General features: G+C 46.1%; 1 long non-coding RNA gene across 1 annotated transcript in view; it reads left to right on the top strand.

Annotated features, from left to right (window-relative positions):
• Positions 1-5,501: 5,501 nt before the first annotated feature.
• The window catches only part of LOC144379993 (uncharacterized), a 45,092-nt gene continuing 31,831 nt past the window's right edge, over positions 5,502-18,762 (top strand). The window contains exons 1-2 of the long non-coding RNA XR_013443628.1: positions 5,502-5,587; positions 6,881-7,997. This is a non-coding gene — a long non-coding RNA (uncharacterized LOC144379993). The remainder of the gene's footprint in view (positions 5,588-6,880; positions 7,998-18,762) is intronic.

The raw sequence follows: 18,762 nt of genomic DNA, 5'->3' as shown, positions 1-18,762 counted from the left end.
TGATTACAGAGAAATAGAAAGATATGGAATGATTTTTACATTCAGATTACCTCTTAATTGTCCTTAAATTTTTACTTTGCTTTAAAGAAATAGAAACTAGAAATTGTACATGGTGAGTTATGAATGTGGCTTTTGAAGAAAGATGAGCATGAACTTTTATCAATGTTCTAACATCAAAGAAAACATCTTGACCCTCCATAATGTTAGAAGAATAAAACACATTTATATTTTAAGTTGCAATAAACTATGATGTTATGCATCGCTTTTGATTAACCAAATTATTATCAGTTCCAATAAAAAAAGAAAGTGGTTTCTCTACTCTTTCATTACTCTAGGCACCTGGGGAGACCTTGGATAGGCTGGTTGCCGGCTGCCTGCCTGGGATGCTCCCCCAGACTCTGCAGTTGGCCTCTTGAGTTAGCTCAAGGCACACTCCACCATCTCCCACTCCATAGTGGAGGGAAAGGAGTAGAGGTTTGGGTGGGGACCATGGCTAGTGTGGAAGCCATTGTGCATGTCAGGAAATCTTTAGACAGTCGAGCGGAGAACTTCAAGCTCTTTTGTCTGTTTGGGAACTCTTGAGACTTCCATGTTGATAATGCTTTGAGGGAGTCTGAGACTGCTACTGTTGAGAACTATGCCCATCCTGGGAAGACAGGAGTGAGCAGCTTTATACATTAGGGAGGAATAGTATCATTTCCTTGACTTTGTCTATTAGGGTCAAGATTAGTTGGTGGTTGAAGATTTAGAGACAGACTAACCAAGAATCTGCATCCAGAACACTGAAGAAACTCTTTGAGTGACATGGGACATGTGGTCTAGCTCAACGCACCAAGGCAGTGCCTTTAGATGGGAGTTCAAGGCTGAAAACCTGTGGTAATGCATTCACCCAGAATATTATTTTCTCTTCCTCTTTCCCTCAGGCACCTGTGATAACCCTCAAATATTTGGCAGTCATGTAATTGGGTCATGTATACAATAAATCATGCATCTGGATTCCATATCAAATATTTCCCACTACCAAGGAGACAGACAGGATTATCCTGTCCTCCACTGTATGCACCAGTATGTATTCATCCCAAGTTTCACTTACTCAGTTAATCTGAAAATACATTCATACTGAAACGTTAGGAAAGATTGTCCTAACATTTTGTTAAAAGGGATAACATGAATGTGAGATTTTAGGCACTGATGTTAGTTGATGGGGAAGAAAATTTTAGGTCTGTAAGACTTTTAGTGCTACCCAAACCATATTAAGAGGAAGCTGCTCAGTTTCTTTTTAAAGATTTATTTGTTTATTTGAGGGAGAGAGAGAGAGAGAGCATGAGCAGGGAAAGGGGCAGAGGGAGAGAGAGAATCTCAAGCAGACTCCCCACTGAACGTGGAGCCTGGTGCAGGGCGTGATCCCACGACCCAGAGATCATGACCTGAGTTGAAATCAAGAGTCAGAAGCTTAACTGACTGAGTCACCCAGGTGCTCCAGGAAGCTGTTCAGTTTGCATAGATTCTAGACTGGGCAGAGCTAGCTGAAGTGATCACCATACAAGGTGTGAGGCTCAGAGGAAGCAGGTAAAGTTGTAATGATTTTGAAAATCTGGTTATCTTGATAATGGATTGAAAGATCATAGAAAACTTTTTATGTGTTCTCCAAAAGCATTGTGTTCACTGAAATCTATATATATGCATCTATTAAAAAAACAAGCATGGAAAAGACAGAATTTTAGAATTCCTTGCCCTATATAAAGTCTCATGGCTTAGTTGAAATAAGCTTGGTGCTTTTTATTCACTTGTTGAATCTGGATCAAGGTCTTGATTCTCAGTCTTTTGTCAACAGTGAGGAAAGCAATGATGCTCTGAATGAAAAGTGACCTTAGGAAGACAATGCAGATACTCTCCCTCCAGAGGCACCCAACTTGGGAGAAAAATCTTAATAATGGTGCTGAGATCCTGGAGGAGTTAAGGTTTTGAAAAGGGTGGAGGCTTGGCATGAACTTGTTAGAGACCCAGGGGCTGAGAGGCTACAGTGTTTCTGCTAAGGACTAGAGCAGGGCCTCTCTGTATCTTGGGGCAGAGAGGGAAAGAGAAATGGCTTGACTCACCTCCTCCTCCTTTCTACTTCCTGCTCTTTCTTATCCTCCCAACCCTTCCTTTGCAGGCTTTTTGCACCATTACCCGATGAGGAGGGTGAGCATAAAGCCAGCAGACGAGAGGGAGGTCCTGGAGGTTCATTTGGAATGGGTTTCCCTCCCTCTCTCAGAAAATGGAAGACTTCCCTTAAAGAAAACAATGCCATTCCCCTACTCTGGCCCCACCTTGTCTGAAACCTGCTTTATCCCAAATAGAACCCCATGGCTTTATTTGTTTCCTTTCTGGTTTGCTATTGATAGCAAGCATTTCTATTCTCTCTCGCTCTCTCTCTTTCTCGCTCTCTCTCTAGCTCTGTCTCCCTCTTCCTTTTTCTCTCTTTAGCTTCTAGCTCTCCTCTGGTCCTGCTGAGAGAACATAATACAGCCTTATTTGTGACTCTGCAGTGATTTCCATGGCAACCGACCCATGGCCCAGGTATGAGTCTGTGTCTTCACCGTAGGACTGTGCAAGAGAAAAGGCCATTATTAAAACAGAGTGTCAGCAGGTTTCCTCCCACAGCCCTTGCCCAGAGAGGAACTTCTGCAGGAGTCAAAGGAGGGACACATGAATCAAAAGCAGGGTTCCCAGCTTGCTCAAATTTCCCCAGTGTAAATGAAATGCCTGCAGCCCAGCACACATTCATGCATGCGCATGCACACACATATGCACACCCTACTTCTCTTTCTGGCCCTCAGCCACGGAGCAGTTTTCCCTTTGAAGGGAATCAGCTCCAATGCTGTGGCCTGAAACAAAAGCTGGTGTTCGAAACCAGAGATGGGCTTGGCAGCAGTATAGAATGGGGGTGGGGGAGAGAGTGGGGACAAGAGCAAAGACAGGAGCAAATAAAAGGTTATGAGGTCGGTGATGTGGGAAAGAGGAAGAAATCTCAGAGCCCTTGACCCAACGACAAATGGGAGAGAGAGAGGGAGAACACAGGTTTTTTTCAACTGGGGACTTCCTGAAACAGCTCATAAGTGCACATTATCGGGCTGTGTGACTTATACACGATGAAACCATATAAGATGGCCTGGGAGCCTGATACCTCTCCTCACTAGTCTCTCTCTTTTTTCTATCCCTTTCCTCGGATCTCTGCTTTTTGTTCTATTCCACTTTAGTCTGGGTCGGGGGAACGCCATTTTGGGTAGGCGCTAGAACAATCTTAGTCAAATTCCCTCTTCTTGCCTCTCCCTTCCCTCCCATCAGAGCTCTTGAATCCAGATAAAGAGACAAGGGAAGGGGTCTCTTGCCCGCCACTCATGAGAAATGTCTGCTCATTGAAAATAAATGGAACTTGCTGCAGTCTGGAGCCAAGAGGGTATTCCGGTTTTTGCTGCAACCAGGATGAATTAATCTTTATTAAGCAGATGTATAGAGGACCAGGTTGTCTCCATAACATCTCCACAGCCATCCTCTCCCCATTTCTTTTATTGATCTGCCTGTCTAATGAGTACTTCTAAACTCGGTGGGAGTTTTCCAATTAGATAAAAGGCAATTCATGTCGCCTGCTGCCTCCGCACTGCACTAACAGCCCCAAACCAAGAGAGCATATTCAAGACTTCTTGGCAGAACAACCTGCTTTCATCAAGACGGCCCCCTCCCGAGCACCCTCGTCTGCAGGACATTTCTCTTAATATGCAAGGGCTTTCTTTATTGGAGGTGGAGAAAAATGAGTTGCTTCTCCAGGAGTGGGGTTTCAAGGTGAGCTGTGTAGTTAATGGAGAAGACACATGGCCCACTCTCTGGGCTGGTGTTTTAGAAAAGGCAGCTTGGCAATTATTTTTGGGTCAAGCAAAGACTCGAGGAGTTTCAGATCTCTGTGTGGGGTGGGATGTGGAGGGGTCCTCCTGTCCCTGGATGAGTCAGAGCTTGGGTAGCATAGTGTTCTGAGGGCTCTGCCCTCCATCAGTAAGGTCAGAGTGGGGTCAGAGGGGTGGTGCCCCAGAGGTGAATGCTTCCATCCCAGGATGTGCACCACCATCAATTGATGAATATAGAGGTCCCAAAACCTGGACATCAGCAGGGGCCCCCCATGGCCATTGTAGCTGGTCCAAACCTTCTGCCTGAAGTTCAAGGTGGTTTTTTGCAAGGCAGCTCCATTTCTCCTGCCTCTTAACACTTTCTATTCCGACCTGACTCGTCTTCCACATAGCTGGGCCACCACGCTTTCTGATTTTTGGTCCTCTTTTTCTTCTTACTTTAAAAAGCTGCCGTCAGCTGAGGAAAGGCAGACTTTTCAGCTACCATCTTTCTCCTTCCTCTAGATTCCTGTACTGTCAGTATTGTCTTGCTTATCGCTTAGTCACTAATTAGAGCTACTAGCCTTTATTGAAGGCTCACCACGTGCCAGACACCATGTATCATGCACCAGCAATTAACAAAGTCAAACCTCACAGTGTTACTATGAAGTTGGTGCTATGACCTCCCCGTTTTACTGATGAGGAAATGAGGCTAAACACCTTGCTCGAGGCACAAAGGTATTTGGATCCATACGTGTGTGATTACAGAATTCTTAGGTTTTAGCATGCATAATCAAAGATGAATAGTAATCATGATGGTAATGAAAATAAACTGTTTTTGCAGCCACATGGCACAGTCAAGTTAGTACAACATAGAGCTTAGCAGCCATGATCTTTGACCCTGGGACCTTCTCAGGTAGAATGACTTGGGAAACCATTTCTTTTTGTCTCTAAAACACCAGCACATTCACTGGAGACCGGAACAGCAATCCTGTAGCTACTGTGAGCACAGATCTCTGGGACAGGGCCTCTGGGGACCTCATTTGGTAGGGACCAGAGAGGGCATAGTTGGGCTATGTTTGGCAAAGAACTGACTCCCCTTCTGTGTTGTAGCTTTTAAAGGGAAAGTCTTGGGTCATTAGGTTTTCTTATAGCTTTCCCTTGCTCAAGGAACTTGGGTCAAATTGCTCTGGGATGGGATCAGGGGACATTTACAAATACTGCCCTCAAAAGTGGTCCTGTCTACCAACCCTAAACCAGTGTTTTGGAAAGACCCCAGGCCCCTCAATGCAGGTTTCTCTTCCCTCTAGACAAATTCCCTCTCTTCTTTATATTTCTCTCAACGACACAAGACATTTTTGTTCTTTCTCTCTTTTTAAGAGTCTTCATTCTGGAGTTCTAGAGTTCAAAATTACCCTTTGCCATTCTTCCTGGGAGGGCAGAGAGGTTTTATGCAAATAAGATTGTGGCGGTTAGTGCAGGTAGGTCAGACCTACCAAGTCTAACGGGACACCTTTTGAAGATTTTGAAGACCTGTGACGATTAGTCATACGCTCACCTCAAGTTTATTGTCTTGTTTGGCTTGACAGAACCTTGAAAGTGGGGCAAGGAGCCAGGCTCTTTTGTAGCCACCACAGTCCTGAGCACCGGGCTGTGCATGGACAGGACAGTAACCACCAACCCCATCGGCGTACTATGAACCCAGAGCAAAGCTGAAGGCTGAGGTATGCAGTGTGGTAGGAGGTCATCAAGAGTGAGATGACTACTTTGCCATTGAGCCTCACACCCTTCCCTCCATTCCTGCTCCTGGCTCAGCACTTAAATATCCAGAACAGCCATGCTGTCTAGATCCCACGGAGGAGGTGGAGTGTCTCCTCAGCTCCCTCCTCCCTTCTCTCTGCCTCTGCCAGGCTCAGCAGAGTCTCAGAGGAGAGGCACAGCTTGAGTCCTGCTTGCCCCTGATAATCACACTGTCAGTGTCAGTAGGGCAGAGCGGTGAGAAACGAGACACCTTCTGAATACTGAATTTCTGGGTCTTGACTCCTCAGCGGTGGCACCTTCTCTCCTGTTGGGCAGTCACAGCATCATTTCAGCTGCACTGGGCGCAGTGGGGGGTAGTCAGAGCCAGAGAATGATGGAGCTGTGTTGCTCAGGAGCCTCGGGCACCTGCTGCTCAGAATCTTTATGAATCCCCTGCAGAAGGCTGTGGAAAGAGGCACTTGACCTTCCCTCAGTTCGGAAGAGAGAAGAGCTGGGGACTAGTGTTGGAATGAGTGCCCATTCTAGCTAGAGGGGTTCACCTCTGCTCTTGGGAAGAAAAGGAAATATTTGAAGTCTCAATAACGCTTCTGTTCATTATCAAACCCCAGCAGGACTTTATGATAATTTTTATAACTTCATTCAAAACTCTGGGTGCTTTGAAGATTAATAACTCCTGTTTATCAAAACTCGCCTTCAAGGAACTTGGGGAGCTTTGTAGACATTATCTAATTCAGCAGCACCACAGGATGAGGGAACAGGAGACAGGGAGGGGATGAACAGACAAGATTATTCCAATTTAGGAAAACTGATAATATGAATAGCTCCAACAGGGAGTTTAAGTGAGTTTTAGAAAATCACAAAACAAGTATTGAGGGAGCCATCCAGAAAGTGGTCTCTTTACGCCGCCTCAGACACCCAGCTGGTGCCACTGTGAGCTGGGGCAGCTGGACCTCTGTGGCTTACCATCCTCATTGTAAAATGGGACAAGAAATTTTACTTCTTGGCGTTGTGGTGGTATTTAGTAAGGTAAAGGGGTAAAGAAGGCAGTGCACTGCTTGGCCTATCATTAATGCTTGGTGAATTTTGCCCCCCCTTCTGCCCCCCCCATCCTTAGGGAGCCACAGGCTATTGTCCTGGTGGACTGGTGGGAGGGGGCTGGTGAGCTGCGTGTCTTGTACACTGCTGAACATGACAAAGAGTAGGGATAGTGGAGGTTGTCTGGGCATGACGGGACGGTGACCATTTCTCTTTTCTAGAAACTCTGACATCCAGAGTCTACAAACTGGTTTTTGTGAGAAGACTGACCCTCCCTCTACCACATCTGGAACAAAAGGAGAACACATCCCTGAATGAAAGTGAAATAGAGATTTGAAGCAGTTTTAGTGTTAATTAGTGATGAAAAAAAATGTCTCTGCCCCTTGTCTTTGGGGGGGGGTTGAGTCGTTTGTGGAGGTTTACGTTTCTCAGCCAGTGATACCAATCTTCCTTTTGGCTCCCACTGGAAGAGGAAACCTCTGTGAGAAGGCCCTTGGCCTGTGCCTGGTTTGGAGCACTCCAGAGTGGCAGCAGATTCCCAATTTTAGGGTAGGGCATGGCTTGAGAGATTTTTCTCTCAAGACCCACAAATAAGGATGAGTGTTGCCAGTAAAGCTCTTTAGCAGCCACGGCCTTTAGGGACTTAAAGTCATACAGAGAAGAGGAAAGGAAGAACTTCTACAACCGAAGGATCCTTAGGGGCTCTACAGGGGTCCTCTCAACCGACCAGTGTGGGAAGCCAGGGCGTGCATGGCTCTTATCCAGGCTCCCCCTCTGCACATTCTGAACAAGACTTGGGTAAGGAAGAGAAGGAGCCTTCTGTAAGTTCCTCTGTCAGTTCCCTACACATTTTAGGCCCTGCCCATCCTTGAGAATCTATGGGATGACTATGAGAGACAGAAGCTGTTGACTTGCAGCCAGAGGCCTGAGGTCTGTGGTCCCTTTTGGTCCCCTTCCCTGAGCTCATCTATCTTTGGCACCCCGGAGCTATGAGGGTTGTGCTAGACATCTTGCCATCGATGGTGTCACTTGGATTTACCTCCTCTTGTCCTGCATCTTAGAGCAAGTGACTTTTGGATTTACATGGCTTGCACACATCAGCTGGTGAAAAGACAAAGGCAGATGATGCCAGGGCAGAAGAGATGGTGGAGCATCAGCAGGTGGGTCTGGAGATAAAAAGATGTGACTAAGAAGTGGCTGTCATGTTGCTTGATCTTGGGGACAACCTGTCATTTAAAAAGAGTGCAGGATATTTCCCTCAGTCCCAATGAGCCACCCTCGGCAGCGAGACCATCTCATGGACACCCCATTCTAAGCACAGGGTAGATGCAAAAGAAGGTAAGCATAATTCTGTTTGCTGATAACCATGCCCTTCCTCCTCCTTGTAGGCTAGAATTAATACTCAAAGTTTCGAAGAGGAAGCAAATTTTCTCTGCATTCTCTAGCCTCATACTGAAGTCACACAGATTGTTCTGTTATCTCTTGAGACATATTTCGGTCCTGGGTATTACCTGGAGAGTGCTGAAAGCTGCCTTCCCTGGCTCTGAGCTGACACATTGGAGCCAGGCTGAAAGCTGTCCTGGGACACTTGCCCTGGATGACTCAACTCCAGTCATTTTAAGTCTTAGCATAAATGTTTCAGAAGTGTGTGTGTGTGTTTTCTGCACTAGATGTATATGCAGCCCGTGATCTAGTATTGCTGTTGCAATTGAGTGTATAATTCTCCACTTGCAGATGGGCTTTGTTTTCATTGTTCTCCTCAGCTTTTATTGGGGAGCATGTCATGGAATAGCATGAAGTGCAGGTGTTAGAAGGACACATGCAGCAATGAGGAGGGAAATCCAAAGTTACCATCCAACAAAGAGATGGCCCCTCAGATTGGGGATTGAGATGAGGCAGAGTGACGAGATCTTGGTTCCCAGTTTAATGGGCACCAAGTTAGGCTAAATTTAGTAGAGTGAATTGGAGAACATATGAAACGGGGGAGAAAAGCCACATGTAGTTCAAGACCATTTCTGAGAGGGCCCTGGCAAAGTGCTGGCCAATGGGTGTGGCCAAGATTGGTTGTCAGGCCCCTGGTCCACAGTCTGACTGGCCAGGGAGAATGACCCAAGTCATACCTGTCTGCCAACTGCTTTGCTAGACCCTGGGCTGCCATGTAGGGACATGTGTGCTCTCTGTGGCTGCGAGGCCACTGGCTGGTCCTGGGGGAGAGACATTTTTAAGGCAGACACATGCAAGGACTCCCCTCTTGCCCCCTAGTTCTTGATTGCTTTCCAAAGAGCTGGACACCTTTTTGTTTCCTGAGAAGTTTCTGTGCATTCACTTGTTCATTTATTTATCCAACACTCTTTGGAAGCCAGGTACTGGACAGAGTACGGCAAAGAGCCACAAACAAACACAGTCCTGCTGAGGGCTTTGGTGCCTGGTTGGGGAGACAGGCGCATCTATAGGTGCTTCCCACCTGAGGGTGCTAATTCCTAGGAAAGGTGTTTGCACACATGAAGAGAAGAATTTAACTCAGACTCTGTGTGTGTGTGTTTTCCAAGAAAGTTTTCCACAGAGAGGTAATGAGTCTCAAAGGGCAAGATGGAGTTAAAAGGAGGACGGAGGCTGAAGGTAGGGATAGAACGAAGAGCGAAAGCAAAGAGAATAAAGCAAATCTGCATGGCAGCACAAGAGCATGTTATCCAAATGAGCAAAGCCTTGAGACTTTGAAGACGATCCTATACATTTCTGGGGGCAAAGAAGGAGCAGCGGAAGCCGGTAACCCATCACTGAACCCATGAGAGGAGTGGGTATAAAGAGGCTTTTCTTGGCCTGCTCCAAAGACAGAGGTAAGTCCACAATAAAGTTGCCAGATCTAGCAAATAAAAATGCAAAATACCCAGTTAAATTTGAATTTTAGGTGAACTACGAATAATTTTTTTAGTATAAGTATGTCCTATGCAATATCTGAGATATAGCATAAAAAATGATCCTTTGCTTAACTGAAATTCAAATTTAACTGAGTGCCTTGTATTTTATCTGGCAACCTAAACTACAGGCACTTAGGCCTAAGGAGTTTGAAGAGGTCCCAAGGGCTTGGATGTCCTGGGGGTGAGTTACTTGGCAAGATAAGTTCTCAGAGGTTTTCTGAGGTTCTCTTTTCCAATCCTGAAGGAAAATTTGCAATTTTTACTCTTATAGCACAAATGAAACCATGCTATGTTACACAATTTATATGGCTAATTCATTCATATATTCCCCTTTAATTCAGTCAACAAATATTGAATATGCCTCTGGGCTCCAGGCCAGGCACAGCGTATACAATGTGAGCAAACACAGAATCGGGGTGATTCTTAAGATGTTTTCACATACTTTTGACAGATTTATCACATTTCTGGCTGTTGTCCTATTTTCCCTGCCTGAACCAAGGAGAACACTTACTTTCTCTCTCCTCATCCTCCTCCACTCTTACTGACCCCAGATTGTTTCCCACCGCCCTGCTCCTGCCTGCAATCCTGTTTTGAATGGCTTAGATGCATTGATCTCAAAGCTCGGGGTATATCAGAATCACCCAGAGGGTTTGCTAAACCATGGTTTGGGGTGAGGACCAAGAATTTACTTTTCTAACATGTTCCTACATGAGGCCAATGGTGAGAACAAGGGTCTTAGATGATGGGGTTCCTACAAGGTTCTGGAAGAGGAATCACTCTCTCTGCCCCAGGGATGTCTCTGGCCTGTCAACCTCACGTCTCTCCCTCTGGATTCCCTAGAGCTGAGGGTGAAGCAGGCTATTCTGATATTTAGCAGCTCCCAGGAGCTCTTTTGAGAGTAGGATTTCCTGGTTAACCAGTGGAAGTATTAGAAAAGAAGTTTTTCTGGGAAGGGACATTTTAAAAAATCTTATAAATAAACATTAAAATTATATATGTTATAAAATTTGATTGTGGAACATGTAGAAAACTAAGATAAAAAATGTTCATAATTCTATTGGTATAGTTCCTCCACATATTTTATATACTCACGTATAAATGTATTTCTATATTTCATTCATTTATTCATTCATGCACTTGCTCGACCAACATTTATGGGGTGCTTCCTCTGTGCCAGGCGCTGCCCTGGGCACTAGGGTTATAGTAATGGGGGGAAAGGCCCCAAAGATCCCCACCCTCATGGCAGAAACAGACCATATGCAAGAATATAAGTAAAATATATAGTATTTTAGATAGAGATAAATACGGAGGATAAAAAAGTTAAATCAAGAAAGGAGGATATGAAATGTCAGGGGGGAGAGCTTGGGATGATGAGGGAATTTGTTTCTGAGGTGATTTTTAAGTTGAGAGCTATAGGAGGTAAGGGCCTTGGGTAAGAGGATTCTAGGCAGGGCAAAGGCCTTGAAGAGGGACTACGCCTGGTGTGTCTGAGGAACAGCAGGAGGGCAGGGTGGCTGGCTGGACAGCGGTGGGGGGAGCAGGCTGAGGGGTAAGGCATCAGATCACACAGGCCTTTATGGGTCATAGTGAGGGCTTTGGCTTTTCTCTGCATGAGGGGGGACCAGTGGAACAGAGAAGTGGTACCATTCCATTATTCGATTTCCTTAACAGGAACCCCTCTAGCAGCTGTGTTAAGGATTGACCTTAGGGGGACAAAGTTAGATCAAGGAGACCAGTCAGGAAGCTACCGCATTATTCTAGGCAAGGTACAATAGTGGTTTGGACCAGGATGGTGATGATGGGAATAATGAGAAGTCGTCCAATTCTGGATTATATTTTGAAGGTAGATCCAGAAGGATTTGCTGCTGGACTGGAGAATGAGGGAAAGAGAGGAATCAGGAGCAAGAAGCTGGAAAGAGTAGAGTCAGGCATTTATGGCCAAGGAGAGACCACAAAGGGACCTGGCTTCGGAGTGAATCTCAGGAGCTCAGTGTGGTTCAAATGGAGTTTGTGATGCCAATTAGACATTACAAGGAAATGTCGGGCAGGCAATTGGATGTATGAGTCTGGACCTGGGGGGAGAGACCTGGCTAGAGATGTGAAGTTGGGGTTGTCATCATAGAGGGGGTATTTAAGGTAGTCTGGCACCCCGCCTAGATCCCCTTGCTGGACAGGTGAACACCTCCCAAATTTCTGTGAGTGTTGCTGCTAATGGCTCACAGCTGCCCCTCTTCTGGAAAACTGCCTCTGCTGATGTGGCCACCTCATTTGGTAGAGAAGGAGCCCACCCTTCCCAGCCCTGCCAGGGAATAGTCTGCAGTGAATGATTAACCAGCTGCAACACCATTCATGCTCTAGAGCTTTCCATGGGGTCAGGCTGGAGCTTGTCTCAAGCTGAGAGCACAGACACTCTTTCTTCCCCTGACCCCTCTGCTCCTCACTCCCTACTGGTTTCTCTCCAGAGCACCCTCTCAATAAACTGCACCCCCTAAGTCTCTCTCCCAGGCTTTTCTAGGGAACTTAATCTAAGGAGAGAATTCCTTTAAGTTCCTGGAGTGTGGGGATGTTTGTGCTCCATGCCTGTGCAAGCCATTCTTCTGGAAGTGTCTGGGCTTTTCAGGTTGCATATTATCTGACTGCATGATGAGTCAGGATGGATTTGAGATGCCACTGGCCTCCCAACACCCTGTCGTTAGCAATGCAAGGCTTGTTGTGGGTACCAGCGGAAGGGTGGGCTGGTCCTGGGGGGGAGGTGAGTCATTATTTCTGCCTTGGTGCATTCTAATCATATTTCCCTCTGTCAAACCGGGCAGCACTTTCCATCTTACTGCAGAGTCTCTGCTTTCCTTCCACTCAGATCAGAAACAAATCAGCATGATCAAACCTGGCAGTAGATCATTTAGAGATTTTCATCTCTATTAGTAGCCAAGGGTTGGCAGCATCTTTTGCCATTTGTGTGTAAATACACGTGTGCATTTTGCTTTTAAATAGTGGATGGCACTGCCTCCTATTTTGAAATGCTGTATGCTTTGCACTTTTAATTTTCAAGAATAATTGAGGTCAGGGAGAAGGATGAATCAGCATTGAACAAAGTTCTATGAATTCTAGCTAGGGGAGTGATTCAGGTATCTGTTTGATCTTTTCTACTTTTCTTTCAAATTGAAGTATTACAGGACATACGCTGAAGTGCCCTGAAATGAAGTAGGAAACTGTAGGTATTTTTAAGTATGTGGATGTCCATGTGGCCACTACCCAGATCAAGATATAGAACATTTTCAACAACGTAGAATGTTCCTTTTGCCACTTCCCTGTCAGTCCTTGTCTCTACCCTAAGTGACCACTATTCTCATTTCTATCACCATAGATTACTTTTCCTGTTCTTGAACTTTATATAAATGGAATCATACAATCTGTAGTCTTGAGCATCTGACTTCCTTGATCTATTATTTTGTCAGTAAAATTCATCCATGTGAGTTGTATATTGCAGTAGCTTGTTCTTTAAGAATTTCCATGTAGTAGTCCACTGTGTGAGTGTACCACAATTTATTGATTCTAATCCTACTGGATTGCTTCTGATTTCTGGCTACCTTATATTATCAAAACTGTCTTAGTGTCTATAAACTTATTTAATACCCTTTTCCCACAAAAAGGCTGCACACTATACAGGATAGTGTTTTGTATCCTTATCTTCACTGTATAGATGATGAACCTTTAGAGGGAGTTTCAGGGACTTAGCTAAGGTCACACAGCCATGTGGAGACAGAGCTAGGACTAGAACTTTGGTCTCTCCATTGCTGGTCCAGTGACTTTTCCCAGATCCCTGCTAGCATTGTCACTGAAATTCTTGACATGCAGAGCCCAAGTTAGGGGACCTCTCCACCCCTGGGCTGGTAACAAAAACTGCCCTCCCGATTGCTGAAACCCTGCTGAGGCACCTCATTTAGCTGGAACCCGTTCATGTTTGAACAAGTGCAGTTTCCCCAGTAGCCCTTCAGCATAGAGAGATGCACTCGACACTTGGGTAGCAGCAACAATTAAGTCTCTTCCAAAAGGAAGCAGCTGAAATCCCCACTTGACAGGGCCTGGCAACTAAGCAGTAATAGCAGAAACTTATGCCTGTCAGGCATAAGCAGGGAGCAAGAACAGGCGGCGTGGATGTCACCTCTAAGGACACGTGGGCTTAGATGTTGTCAACGCAATGGCCCCCACTCCAGGAGGTTTGGCAAAATCGACAGGATGCAGCCCACCCCCTCCTGCCGGCTCTCAGGAGCAGGTGCTGGTGGGGGGAAGGTGTCAGGATTTAGGGAGAAGGATGAAAAGAAGGCCTCAGAACAGACGGTGCCCTGAGCATCGCTTCTGGTGATTTCTGAGCTGAGTGCCCAGAGAAGGAGCCGCTTTCATTCTGTCACTCTGCCACATGCTTTGCAGATCATGGCCACACTGGATTCCTGCAGGGCTGAGGCAGGCCCACTGATAATGGGCTCTGCTGGCTGTGGTTGCCCCCTCTGCTCTTCTCCCGTCCTCATTGTTCTCCTTTCCCCCCATTATCTCTATTGCCTTCCTGCTCATTTTTCTTTTCTCTCATTATTCTTGATTTGCTTTTTATTTTTTTTATTTTTATTTTTTTATTTTTTTTAAAGATTTTATTTATTTATTTGACAGAGAGATAGAGAGAGAACACAAGTAGGCAGAGAAGCAGGCAGAGGGAGAGGGAGAAGCAGGCTCCCCGCAGAGCAGGGAGCCCGATGCGGGACTCGATCCCAGGACCCTGGGATCATGACCTGAGCCGAAGGCAGCTGCTTAACCGACTGAGCCACCCAGGTGCCCCTTGATTTGCTTTTTAAAGCAAGGACTCGTCTTTTGGAGAACGTAACAGGATTTACAGAGTGCTGTTGGCAAAAACAGGGCCCTTTCCCTTCACAGTCGACATGCAGATTAAGCAAACAGAAGCTCTGAGTTTAAGTAAGGTGACTAACTCATCCAGTTTTCCTAGGATTCTTCCAGTTTTAGCAATCACCCAAAGTCCTGGGTCCCAGGAACCCCATCCCTCCTGGGCAAACAGGGACAGTTGGTCACATGAAGGTTAAACGACTTGCCTAAGGTTATAAGCCAGGAAGGTCCTGGGTTGAGATTTGAACTCCTGTCTCTCTGGTTCCCACAGGTTCCCACAGTGGTGTTCTTCTGGCTCTCTGATATTGAATTTCCTAGGTGTTAGTTTAAAATGATTTAGAAGTGGGGAGCCATGGGAGGCTCAGTCGGTTAAGCGTCTGACTCTTGATTTCAGCTCAGGTTATGATCTCAGGGTGGTGAGATCGAGCCCCACGTTGGGCTCCATGCTGGGTGTGGCCCCCCTCCACCTCTCTCTCCCTCTCTAAAAAACAAATGTATAAATAAAATGATTTCGAAGGTACTTTGAAGGATTGGCTTGGCAGCCTAAGACATGCGTGCCAGAGCTGCCTCTGAGAGGGGCACAGGCAATGCAGGAGATGATGGGGAACAGTCTGGAGGTTAGCTTGATTTGTAGATAGGCTCAGATGCTCCCCCCCCCCCCCCAGCCTGCCTGCATGGTCCAGCTGATTTAGGCTGAGAACAGGAAAGCCTATGTATTTAGGTATTGCTGATGAAAAGACAGTGATAGAGGTACTTGCAATCACTGCTCTTCCTCATCTTTCTGATCTCGAGTCAATTTGGGAGTTTGTGAGGTCTGAGAAAGTGGGATAGCCAGGAATGCATGTGACATAGTGGCCCATTTGACTATGGCCTGCAAGCTGCTAGGTTCCTAATTTTTGGCTAGTTTTTGGGGGAAGTTATCTGGGTTCAAATGGGTCTCAAAGCTTCCCCCCAAGTTTGCGGTGTCCATGAGCAGCCCCACCCTGACAGGGCTCCGTCCTCTGGAGTGCACCCTAACCCTCCAGCTCACCAGGGCACGACCAGTATTCCCACCCCACCTCTCCAAGGCTAGTGCACCTCTGTGGACAACTTCATTTTCTTTGACCCAACTTATTTATATTACTTAATCAAACAGTATTTAACCAATCACCTAAATTAAACTTTCTCTATTAGATTTTACTGTTTGGTACAAAATTATGTGATTCATTTTCTCTTTGAAGCCAAAACAAGCTTATTACCTGATCTTGTACTTTTTTTGTATGGCCCCAGGGATGCACAACAATTCTCGGCAAAGAGGTAGTCTCCCTCCCACCCACTCAGGCTGACATCTGCTTTTCTTTTCTGCCACCCAACCAATATTAGGTCAATCAAATAGAATTTAAGGAAACACCTTCTAGACACATTTAGGCACAGAGTGGAACAGGGGATTGAGCCAAGATCTTAAATTCATGGACAAGTCAATGAAGACATGTGTCATCTTTGTTTGGAGGTTGCCGGCTAATGGAAGTGATAACGTTGTCCAGGGAGGGCAAAGTTGTCTGGGAAGAAGGAGGGGGCCAGGAAGGGATTGGTGGATTGTCACCTATGTGCCAAGCACCATACTTATGCCATTGTATTTAATTCTTGTAACAAATCTTCTAAAGTACTAGAATTACACATGAGTGGGTAAGTGACTTGTCCCATGTCTCTCACAGTTATTAAGTACCACAGCCAGTATCTTATCCAAGTCTTACTCCAAAGCCCACAGTTTTCTTAGAATATTCCAGGAAGGAGAATGAGGAGTTTAAAACAAATTCCTAGAAGATTCTACTATTGGAGGACATTAGGAGATACCACCATATACCTAAATATATCTCCCTACAGGTTTTCCTTTCAAAGTAGGGAAGACCACTTGAGGTACTTAAAACTTATTTTTAGAAAAAAAAAAAGACTTTTTAAAAATTGTAAAATCCACTAAACAATCAGCTGGTTTATACAAGCCATTTTAAACAAGGTGGGAAAGATAGTCAAGAATGTTCCAAACCCAAAGCAAGTCAAATTGATTCTTCTAGGTAAAAACAATATTGAAGAATGGAATCAACCAGGTGTGAGTGAATTCTACTGCTACTGGCCTAAGACAAGTTCTTGAACCTCTCCGGGGCAGTTTCTGCATCTATAAACCCAAAAGAATAAGCCCCATTTTGTTAGTGTGGTAAGGTGTCAACAGATGTTAGTTCCTTCCTTTCTCAGTATTCCTTGCTTCTCAGAAGCAAGTTTTCTAAGTCCGGTGAGAGTGTGAAGAGCCATTTGCTAGAACACCAATGGAGGACAATGAACCTGTGGAATTTCCTCTAGGGGATGGTTTCTGTACCCTTGACCCACCTGACAGCTAACTTTCTCTTTGCTTTCCCCTTTACTGGCCATCTCAGTCCATTACATCACCTCCATAGAAGCTGAGCAAAGAAATGATGAGAGACAAATCAACAAATCAGTTTTGCTCTATTTTAGCCACCCTGAGGGAAGGTTTGGTGGACAGGAGTTTTATATGTTTGTCTGAACATTTTTTAAAAATTTTATTTTATTATGTTATGTTAGTCACCATTAGTTTTTGATGTAGTGTTCCATGATTCATTGTTTGCGTGTCTGAACATTTTAGACTACGCAGCTTTCCCCTGTAGACTCCTGTCCTCACCTCTGTCAAGAGCTCTGGGAACTTCCCTGACATCTATTGGCAGACTTGTCCCCCACAAACTGGGGGATGGAGCCGTCTCCACTGGCTGGGTGGCAGGCTCTGATGTGGGGAGGATTCGGCATGGCAGACATGTACACACCTCCCCACGCAGGCAGTGGAGACTCTTAGGCCTCTCTGGTGGTTTGGCCTGTGGCTTCCTGGCACTCAACCCTCATTCAACCCTGCCTGTGCCGAGATAGAGTCCAGGGCAGGCTTGGACTCAGATGAATAGAACAGCTAGGGAGGGGGTCCTGTGGCATGTGCCTTCCTCCCTCACCAGGGTCTCCCCACTCTTTGTTCTATGCCCCAACCATCCTGACTACTTGTGGATCCTGAGCAGTCACACCTACCTTGCCCCAAATCCCTCCCACCCCCTTACGCTGCTAGGATCTAGCTCATTCTTCACAGCTCATCTGGGCATTACCATCCCTAGGGTGGTTTTGCTTCCTCCTTCCTGGCCACTTCTACATAAGGCAGCTTGCTCTGAGTCTCCTTGGTGCAGATCTCACCTTTTCTTGGTTTTCGTCACACTGCATTATGAAAGTGTGTTAACTTCCTTAAGGGCTTGAGACTTGTCAAACCGAGCGCTTCTTCTCTGTATTCTGCATCTCTCCCTTACTCTCCTCCCTGCCGTGGGTGTCCCAGGGCGGTCCTCCTCATCTCTAGGATAGGTTATTGTAGCAGCCTGTTATCTACTCCAAACCAGTTACCTGAGTGTCCTAGAATGCAAATCTGACTGTGCCACTCCTCTTAGAGGCTTTTATGGGTCTCCTCATGCCCTTAGGAGACTGCATCAGTCTGACTCAGGAGTTTATTTGAAAGCTGAAGGGAACACAAGACAGGGTGGGGACCACAGATAGGGAAGGAAAGGCAGGCAATACAAGGTGTGCCAGGGAGCAGATGACCACCAGGGATGACTGGAGCTCAACCCCGCAGAGTCCTTGAGAGACTGTAGAAAGTGCCTCAGAATTACCCATGAATGGAGTTATAAACCCAGGTTTTCTCCAGAAACTCCCACTGGTCATTGGCTGCATTTGCTCCCAGGAGTGTTAATTATCTGACACCGAGGGCTGCCCTACATAGGGGCCCAGCAAGCTCCACTGGCCAGAGGCTGCCTCCAGGCAAGAGAGTGCAGGTGCATGTAGGAAGAAGCTGTCTGGGGAGCAGGGAGTGCTGAGGGCACTGGCAGGATCCCCTCATCCTGGCCTGTGAGGCCTTGCATGACCCAGCCGCTTCCCAACTCTCTGGCTTTTCCACCTGCACTAGTCCTCGTGCTTGGGTAGCCCCACGCTGCCTGCAGGCGCCTACACACCCTAGCTGCGTTGTTTGTTTTTTGCCTCCATGCTGTTGCTTGTGATGCGCCTTCTGTCTTGGATGCCCTTCTCTCATTTCTCCATCTGGTTACCATCTACGTATTTCTCAAAATTCAGCATCACCTCCTCCAGGAAGCCTTTCTTGATTAACCCCTTCCCCAGCCTGGTGTAGATGTCGTTTTGTAGCATCTTTCACAGAGATGCTTCCCTCACCAGACCGTGGGATCTGTGGCACATCCTCCCCCTGTGATTCCTCTTCAAGTCCCTAGTGA

This window comes from Halichoerus grypus, chromosome 1 (genome assembly GCF_964656455.1).
Source record: "Halichoerus grypus chromosome 1, mHalGry1.hap1.1, whole genome shotgun sequence".
Taxonomy (NCBI): Eukaryota; Metazoa; Chordata; class Mammalia; order Carnivora; family Phocidae; genus Halichoerus; species Halichoerus grypus.
Note: the sequence above shows the minus strand (reverse complement) of the source record. Positions and strands in the feature narration are given on the sequence as shown.